The sequence below is a fragment of the Ovis canadensis genome, chromosome 7 (assembly GCF_042477335.2).
Source record: "Ovis canadensis isolate MfBH-ARS-UI-01 breed Bighorn chromosome 7, ARS-UI_OviCan_v2, whole genome shotgun sequence".
Taxonomy (NCBI): domain Eukaryota; kingdom Metazoa; phylum Chordata; class Mammalia; order Artiodactyla; family Bovidae; genus Ovis; species Ovis canadensis.
In genome coordinates this window covers 113,425,561-113,434,783 of record NC_091251.1, presented here as the reverse complement: position 1 = coordinate 113,434,783, position 9,223 = coordinate 113,425,561, and positions in this window count along the sequence as shown.

Genomic DNA, 9,223 nt, shown 5'->3' with positions numbered 1-9,223 from the left:
TCAACAGATGAGCGTGGAGGAGCTTTGCTGTAGCCTGGCTTGGTCAGGAGTCTTGGGCCCTGCCATTTCTGTACTATTTAACTCCTCCACCATGCAGCCAGTGGGCCAAACCACTCCTGCTCTCCCAGTGGTTGCCGTGCTGAACAGGGACTGAGTGTAAGAGCAGCAGCCCTCTAGTCTCCGGGATGACAGTGCCCGAAGCTGTGGCTTCTCTCTTCTTGGCTCGGCCCCAGCCTGTCCATCAGGTCTTGGTGTTCACAGCAGCCAGTCAAGTGCTACCCACCTCTACTGTCACCTTGCTAGGTGCTGGGTGCTGGGCTGGTCCAAAGAATTTATATTCTCAAGAGGAAATGTTTAACATGTTTCACATGTTTACATATTATTTGTTTCCTCCAGTTCCATTCTTCTTTCTCAAGATTGCTTTGGCTATTCGAGGTTTTTTGTATTTCCATACAAATCTTGAAATTATTTGTTCTAGTTCTGTGAAAAATACCTCTGGTAGTTTGATAGGGATTGCATTGAATTTGTAAATTGCTTTGGGTAGTATACTCATTTTCACTATATTGATTCTTCCAATCCATGAACATGGTATATTTCTCCATCTATTGATGTCCTCTTTGATTTCTTTCATCAGTGTTTTATAATTTTCTATATATAGGTCTTTAGTTTCTTTAGGTAGATATATTCCTAAGTATTTTATTCTTTTCGTTGCATTGGTGAATGGAATTGTTTCCTTAATTTCTTTTTCTACTTTCTCATTATTAGTGTATAGGAATGCAAGGGATTTCTGTGTGTTGATTTTATATCCTGCAACTTTACTATATTCATTGATTAGCTCTAGTAATTTTCTGGTGGAGTCTTTAGGGTTTTCTATGTAGAGGATCATGTCATCTGCAAACAGTGAGAGTTTTACTTCTTCTTTTCCAATTTGGATTCCTTTTATTTCTTTTTCTGCTCTGATTGCTGTGGCCTGAGTTTCTCTTAACTAGGAGTTTTCTTTGTAAACATGACAATTACAGATTAATCACAGAAAGTTGAGTTACCTGACTACAGATTGAATATAGATTTGGAAAGTCCCACTTTTCTCTGTCTACATATGCACCTATCCTACAATGCAAGTACAAGCACAGTTTTAGGGAACAGTATCATTTTTGAGATTTTCATAACTAAATATTATAATTTAATATAAAATAACAGTTAAAAATAGTAGTTTTATAACGTTAGCCTATATTCCTCAAAGGTCATGGCTTTGGAATAAATATCTGAGTTCTCCCCAAATTCATGTTGAAATCCTATCCTCCAAGGTGATATTATTACGAGGTGGGGGCGGTCCTAAGATGGCAGAGGAATGGGACAGGGAGACCACTTTCTCCCCCACAAACTCATCAAAAGATTATTTGAACGCTGAGCAAATTCCACAAAACAACTTCTGAACGCTGGCAGAGGACACCAGCCACCCAGAAAGGCAGCCCATTCTCTTCAAAAGGAGGTAGGGCAAAATATAAACAATAAAGAGAGACAAAAGAGTTAGGGATGGAAATCCTTCCCGGGGAGGGAGTCGTGAAGGAGAAGAAGTTTCCAAACACCAGGAAAACCTCTCACCACCGGGCCTGTGGGGAGACAGATTACATGCCTAGCCACGACTCTGGTATCCCAGACGCTTGAGTCCACCAGCAGTGAGTGGGGGCTGAACAGAGAGATGCATGCATGCATAGGGTGGAGACCAGGCCTGAATGCCCTGAAGACAATCTGAAGGAGCTAATGTGAGATAGCAACCCAAACTGTGGGATAGCCAGAGAGAAAAAAAAGAGAGAGAGAGAACTTTCCCGTGAAAAGCTCTAAGGTATAGCCTGGCCTGCTCACAGAACAAAGGATTGAGCAATCACCAGAGGAGAGCTAGCCGGCTGCAGACTGGCCCCTACCCCCCCACCACCAGAGGCAGAGAGGCAGGCAGGCGACAGCCAGAGCTGGAAGGCAAGGGGCAATCTCGGCCCCAGAGACAGCATCCTCCACCAAACTGTGAGCAGCCTCCCAGTTACTAATGAAGTCTTCCTGGGATCCTGGACAGTTGACATCTGCCAGAAGTCAGAGATCAGCTCCCCGGAGGAGACACATGGCACCCCTGAGATGCTCTTCCGCTCGCTGCACACCCAGGAAACTGAGGGGCTAGGACCAGGGAGGTGATAAGGCTCACCACCCAGTTGGGAGCGTGCACTCACCAAGCATGGTTGCCTGAGCTGCTCAGACCTGGGAAGAGCACAAAATGCAGTCCAACAGAGTCTGTGCCTTTGTGGAGTACCTGAGAACCTGAACCTGAGCAGCTTAGACCTGGGAAGTGCACACAACCCAGGGCCTGCTTTAGACTTCCCCTGCACAACCTGGAGCCTGATCAGTGTAGACCACGAAAGCACACACGCCGTGAACGGGGCCAAACCCAGTGTGGCCCAGACACTGCGAGCTCTCCCCACACATGCCAGTGATATTTGTTTGCAGTATTCCTCCCTCCCTACAGCACAACTGAACAAGTGAGCCTAGATAAGTGACCACCTTTGCCCCCTTATGTCAGGGTGGAAATTAGACACTGAAGAGACTTGCAAACGAGAAAGCCAAAATAAGCAAAGAAGAGAGAACTGCTCTGGAAGGGGCAGGTGCAATGGAGCGAAGCCCTGGAATCAGCACTGGCTGCAGTGGGGAGGGCCTAGAGAAAAAGGTGGTAGGGGACAGCCCCCTGTTAATGTCAGAGGAGCTGGTGAAAGGCATAACAGAGTGAGGCAGACAGACTCTGGTGAAGGCATAACACAGTGAGGCAGACAGACTCTGGTGAAGGCATAACACAGTGAGGCAGACAGACTCTGGTGAAGGCATAACACAGTGAGGCAGACAGACTCTGGTGAAGGCATAACACAGTGAGGCAGACAGACGCTGGTGAAGGCATAACACAGTGAGGCAGACAGACTCTGGTGAAGGCATAACACAATGAGGCAGGCAGACTCTGGTTTTGGGGCAGATGCACGAGCAGATCCAGCGAGGCTCCCTTAAGGCCCAACTCGCCTTTGCCTGTTGGGCCCCTTGACCTCATGACCTTTGCCACAGGCGGGACTCCTCGTGCTGGCTCCCGCCATTTTACTATTACCATTTTTTAATTAAAAAAAAATTTTAAGTTCTTTATTACTGCTTTAATTTTCATTTTTATAACCTACTATTATTACCTTGAAAAAAGACCCTACTTTTAAAGCAAATTTCATATATATATATATATTTTATAATTCTCGTGACTTTGTTTTGTTTTTTTAATGTTGTATTTTTGAGAGTCTAACATCTACTCTAGATTTTTAATCTTTGCTTTTGGGTTTTTGTTATCAATTTTGTACCTTTAAGAATCCAATCTTCAGTACCCATTTTTACTTAGGAGTGTGATTATTGGCTTGATTGCTCTGTCCCCCTTTCTGACTCTCCTTTTTCTCCCCAGGCCACCTCTATCTCCTTCCTCCCCCTTCTCTTCTCTACCCAACTCTGTGAATCTTTCTGGGTGCTCTGGGCTGTGGAGAACACTTAGGGAACTGATTACTGGCTAGATCTGTCTCTCTCCTTTGACTCCGCCTCTTCTCCTCCTGGTCGCCTCCATCTCCCTCCTCCCTCTTCTCTTCTCCATGTAACTCTGTGAACCTCTCTGGGTGTGGAGAATCTTTTCACCATTAACCTAGATGTTTCATCAGATGTGCTGTATGGATAGAGAAGTCTTGAGACTACTGTAAGAATAAGACTGAAAGCCAGAGGCAGGAGGCTTAAATCCAAAACTTGAGAACTCCAGAGAACTCCTGACTCCAGGGAACATCAATGGACAAGAGCTCATCCAAAAGCCCCCACACCTACACTGAGCCGAGCTCCACCCAAGAGCCAAGTTCCAGAGCAAGACATACCAAGATAATTCTTCAACAACGCAGGAACATAACCCTGAGCATTAAAATATGGGTGCCCAAAAGTCACACCAAACCCACAGACACCTCAAAACTCACTACTGGACACCTAATTGCACTCCAGAGAGAGGAGATCCAGCTCCACCCACCAGAACACTGACACAAGCTTCCCTAACCAGGAAACCTTGACAAGCCATCCATCCAGCCCCACCCACAGCGAGGAACCTCCACAATAAAGAGGAACCACAAACTACCAGCATACAGAAAGGCTACCCCAAACACAGCAATCTAAACAAGATGAAAAGGCAGAGAAATATTCAGCAGGCAAAGGAACATGATAAATGCCCACTAAGCCAAACAAAAGAGGAGGAGATAGGGCGTCTACCTGAAAAAGAATTCAGAATAATGACAGTAAAAATGATCCAAACTCTTGAAAACAAAATGGAGTTCCAGATAAATAGTCCAGAGACAAGGATTGAGAAGATGCAAGAAAAGTTTAACAAGACCTAGAAGAAATAAAAAAGAGCCAATCAATACTGAATAATGCAATAACTGAGATCAAAGACACTCTGGAGGGAACCGACAGTTGAATAACTGAGGCAGTTATAACTGAGGGAGAAGATAGGATAAGTGAGGTGGAAGATAGAATGGTGGAAATAAATGAAGCAGTGGGGGGGAGAGAAGTAAAAGAAATGAGGACAGCCTCAGAGACCTCTGGAACAATGTCAAATGCCCCAACATTCGAATCATAGGAGTTCCAGAAGGAGACAAAAAGAAAGGCCATGTGAAAATACTTGAGGAGATAATAGTTGAAAACGTCCCTAAAATGGGGAAGGAAATAGCCACCCAAGTCCAAGAAACCCAGAGAGTCTCAAACAGGATAAACCCAAGGTGAAACATTCCAAGATACATATTAATCAAATTAATGAAGATCAAACACAAAGAACAAATATTAAAAGCAGCAAGAGAAAAACAACAAATAATACACAAGGGGATTCCCATAAGGATAACAGCTCATTCAAATATGAAGGAGAAATCAAAAGCTTTACAGACAAGCAAAAGATGAAAGAATTCAGCACCACCAAACCAGCTGTTCAACAAGTGCTAAAGGATCTTCTCTAGGCAGGAAACATAGAAAATGTTTATAAACTTGAACCTAAAACAACAAAGTAAATGGCAATGGAATCATATTTATCAATAATTACCTTAAATGTAAATGGGTTGAATTCCCCAACCAAAAGATGAAGACTGGCTGAATGGATACAAAAACAAGACCCCTGTATATGCTTTCTACAAGAGACACACCTCAAAACAAGGGACACATAGAGACTGAAAGTGAAGGGCTGGAAAAAGATATTTCATGCAAATGGAGACCAAAAGAAATCAGGAATAGCAATACTCATATCAGATAAAATGGACTTTGGAATAAAGGCCATGAAAAGAGACAAAGAAGGACACTGCATAATGATCAAAGGGTCAATCCAAGAAGAAGATATAACAATTATAAATATATATGCACCCAACATAGGAGCACCACAATATGTAAGACAAATGCTAACAAGTATGAAAGGGGAAATTAACAATAACACAATAATAGTGGGTGACTTTAATACCCCACTCACCTATGGATAGACCAACCAAACCGAAATCTAGCAAGAAAACACAAACTTTAAGTGATACAAGCACCAGTTAGACCTAATTGATTTCTATAGGACATTTCACCCCACCACAATGAAATTCACCTTTTTCTCAAACGCACACGGAACCTTCTCCAGGATAGACCACATCCTGGGCCATAAATCTAGCCTTGGTAAATTCAAAAAAATTGAAATCACTCCAGGCATCTTTTCTGATCACAGTGTGGTAAGATTAGATGTCAACTACAGGGAAAAAAAATATTAAAAATATAAACATATGGAGGCTAAACAACATGCTTCTGAATAACCAACAAATCACAGAAGAAATCAAAAAAGAAATCAAAATTTGCCTAGAAATGAATGAAAATGAAAACACAACAACCCAAAACCTATGGGATTCAGTAAAAGCAGTGCTAAGGGGAAGGTTCATAGCAATGCAAGCTTACCTCAAGAAACAAGAGAAAATCCAAATAAGTAACATAACTCTACACCTAAAGCAACTTGAAAAAGAAGAAATGAAGAACCCCAGGGTTAGTAGAAGGAAAGAAATCATAAAAATTAGGGCAGAAATAAATGAAAGAGGAACAAAGGGGACCATAGCAAAAATCAACAAAACTAAAAGCTGGTTCTTTGAGAAGATAAATAAAATAGACAAGCCATTAGCCAAACTCATCAAGAAAAAAAGGGAGAAGAATCAAATCAACAAAATTAGAAAAGAAAATGGAGAAATCACAACAGACAACACAGAAATACAAAGGATCACAACAGACTACTATCAGAAACTATATGCCAACAAAATGGACAACTTGGAAGAAATGGACAAATTCTTAGAAAAGTATAACTTTCCAAAACTGAACCAGGAAGAAATAGAAAATCTTAACAGACTCATCACAAGCACAGAAGTTGAAACTGTAATCAGAAATCTTCCAACAAACAAAAGCCTAGGTCCAGACAGCTTCACAGCTGAATTCTACCAAAAATTTAGAGAAAAGCTAACACCTATCCTACTCAAACTCTTCCGGAAAACTGCAGAGGAAGGTAAACTGCCAAACTCATTCTATGAGACCACCATCACCCTAATACCAAAACCAGACAAAGATGCCACAAAAAAAGGAAACTACAGGCCAATATCACTGATGAACATAGATGCAAAAATCCTTAACAAAATTGTGGCATACAGAATCCAACAACATATTAAAAAGATCATACATCATGACCAGGTGGGCTTTATCCCAGAGATGCAAGGATTCTTCAATATCCACAAATCAATCAATATGATACACCACATTAACAAACTGAAAGATAAAAACCATATGATTATCTCAATAGATGCATAGAAAGCCTTTGACAAGATTCAACATCCATTTATGATTAAAAACAAACAAACAAAAAAAACCCTTCAGAAAGCAGGCATAGAAGGAACATACCTCAACATAATAAAAGCCATATATGATAAACCCACGGCAAACATCCTCAATGGTGAACAACTGAAAGCATTTCCCCTAAAGTCAGGAGCAAGACAAGGGTGCCCACTCTCACCACTACTCTTCAACATAGTTTTGGAAGTTTTAGCCACAGCAATCAGAGAAGAAAAATAAATAAAGAGAATCCAAATTGGAAAAGAAGTAAAACTCTCACTGTTTGCAGATGACATGATCCTCTACATAAAAAACCCTAAAGACTCCACCAGAAAATTACTAGAGCTAATCAATGAAAGTGAGAGGTGGACTGTGAAGAAAGCTGAGTGCCAAAGAATTGATGCTTTTGAACTGTGGTGTTGGAGAAGACTCTTGAGAGTCCCTTGGACTGCAAGGAGATCCAACCAGTCCACCCTAAAGGAGATCAGTCCTGGGTGTTCATTGGAGGGACTGATGCTGAAGCTGAAATTCCAATACTTTGGCCACCTCATGCGAAGAATTGACTCATCGGAAAAGACCCTGATGCTGGGAGGGATTGGGGGCAGGAGGAGAAGGGGATGACAGAGGATGAGATGGCTGGATGGCATCACCGACTCAATGGATATGAGTTTGAGTAAACTCCAGGAGTTGGTGATGGACAGGGAGGCCTGGAGTGCTGTGATTCATGGGGTCACAAAGAGTTGGACATGACTGAGCGACTGAACTGAGCTGAATCAATGAATACAGTAAAGTTGCAGGATACAAAATTAACACAGAGAAATCCCTTGCATTCCTACACACTAACAATGAGAAAACAGAAAGAGAAACTAAGGAAACATTTCCATTCACCATTGCAATGAAAAGAATAAAATACTTAGGAATAAATCTACCTAAAGAAACAAAAGATCTATATATAGAGAACTATAAAACACTGATGAAAGAAATCAAAGAGGACACAAATAGAAGGAGAAATATACCATGTTCATGGATCAGAACAATCAATATAGTGAAAATGAGTATGCTACCCAAAGCAATCTATAGATTCAATGCAATCCCTATCAAGCTACCAACAGTATTTTTCAGAGAACCAGAACAAATAATTTCACAATTTGTATGGAAATACAAAAAAAAAAAAAATTCGAATAGCCAAAGCAATCTTGAGAAAGAAGAATGGAACTGGAGGAATCAACCTGCCTGACTTCAGGCTCTACTACAGAGCCACAGTCATCAAGACAGTATGGTACTGGCACAAAGACAGAAATATAGATCAATGGAACAAAATAGAAAGCCCAGAGATAAATCCATACACCTATGGACACCTTATTTTTGACAAAGAAGGCAAGAATATACAATAGAGAAAAGACAATCTCTTTAACAAGTGGTGCTGGGAAAACTGGTCAACCACTTGTAAAAAATGAAACTAGAACACCTTCTAACACCATACACAAAAATAAACTCAAAATGGATTAAAGATCTAAACATAAGACCAGAAACTATAAAACTCCTGGAGGAAAACAGGCAAAACACTCTCTGACATAAACCACAGCAGGATCCTCTATGGCCCACCTCCCAGAATATTGGAAATAAAAGCAAAAATAAACAAATGGGACCTAATTAAACTTAAAAACTTTTGCACAACAAAGGATACTCTAAGCAAGGTGAAAAGACAGCCTTCAGAATGGAAGAAAATAATAGCAAACGAAGCAACTGACAAAGAATTAATCTCAAAAATATACAAGCAGCTCCTGCACCTCAATTCCAGAGAAGTAAACAACCCAATTAAAAAAAAAATGGGCCAAAGAATTAAACAGACATTTCTCCAAAGAAGACATACAGATGGCTAACAAACACATGAAAAGATGCTCAACATCACTCATTATCAGAGAAATGCAAATCAAAACCACAATGAGGTACCATCTCACGCTGGTCAGAAAGGCTGCTGTCAAAAAGTCTACAAACAATAAATGCTGGAGAGGGTGCAGAGAAAACGGAACACTCTTACACTGTTGGTGGGAATGCAAACTAGTACAGCCACTATGGAGAACAGTGTGGAGATTACTTAAAAAACTGGAAATAGAACTGCCATATGACCCAGCAATCCCACTGCTGGGCATACACACCTAGAGACCAGAATTGAAAGAGACATGTGTACCCCAATGTTCATCGCAGCACTGTTTACTATAGCCAGGACATGGAAGCAACCTAGGTGTTCATCAGCAGACGAATGCATAAGAAAGCTGTGGTACATATACACAATGGAATATTACTCAGC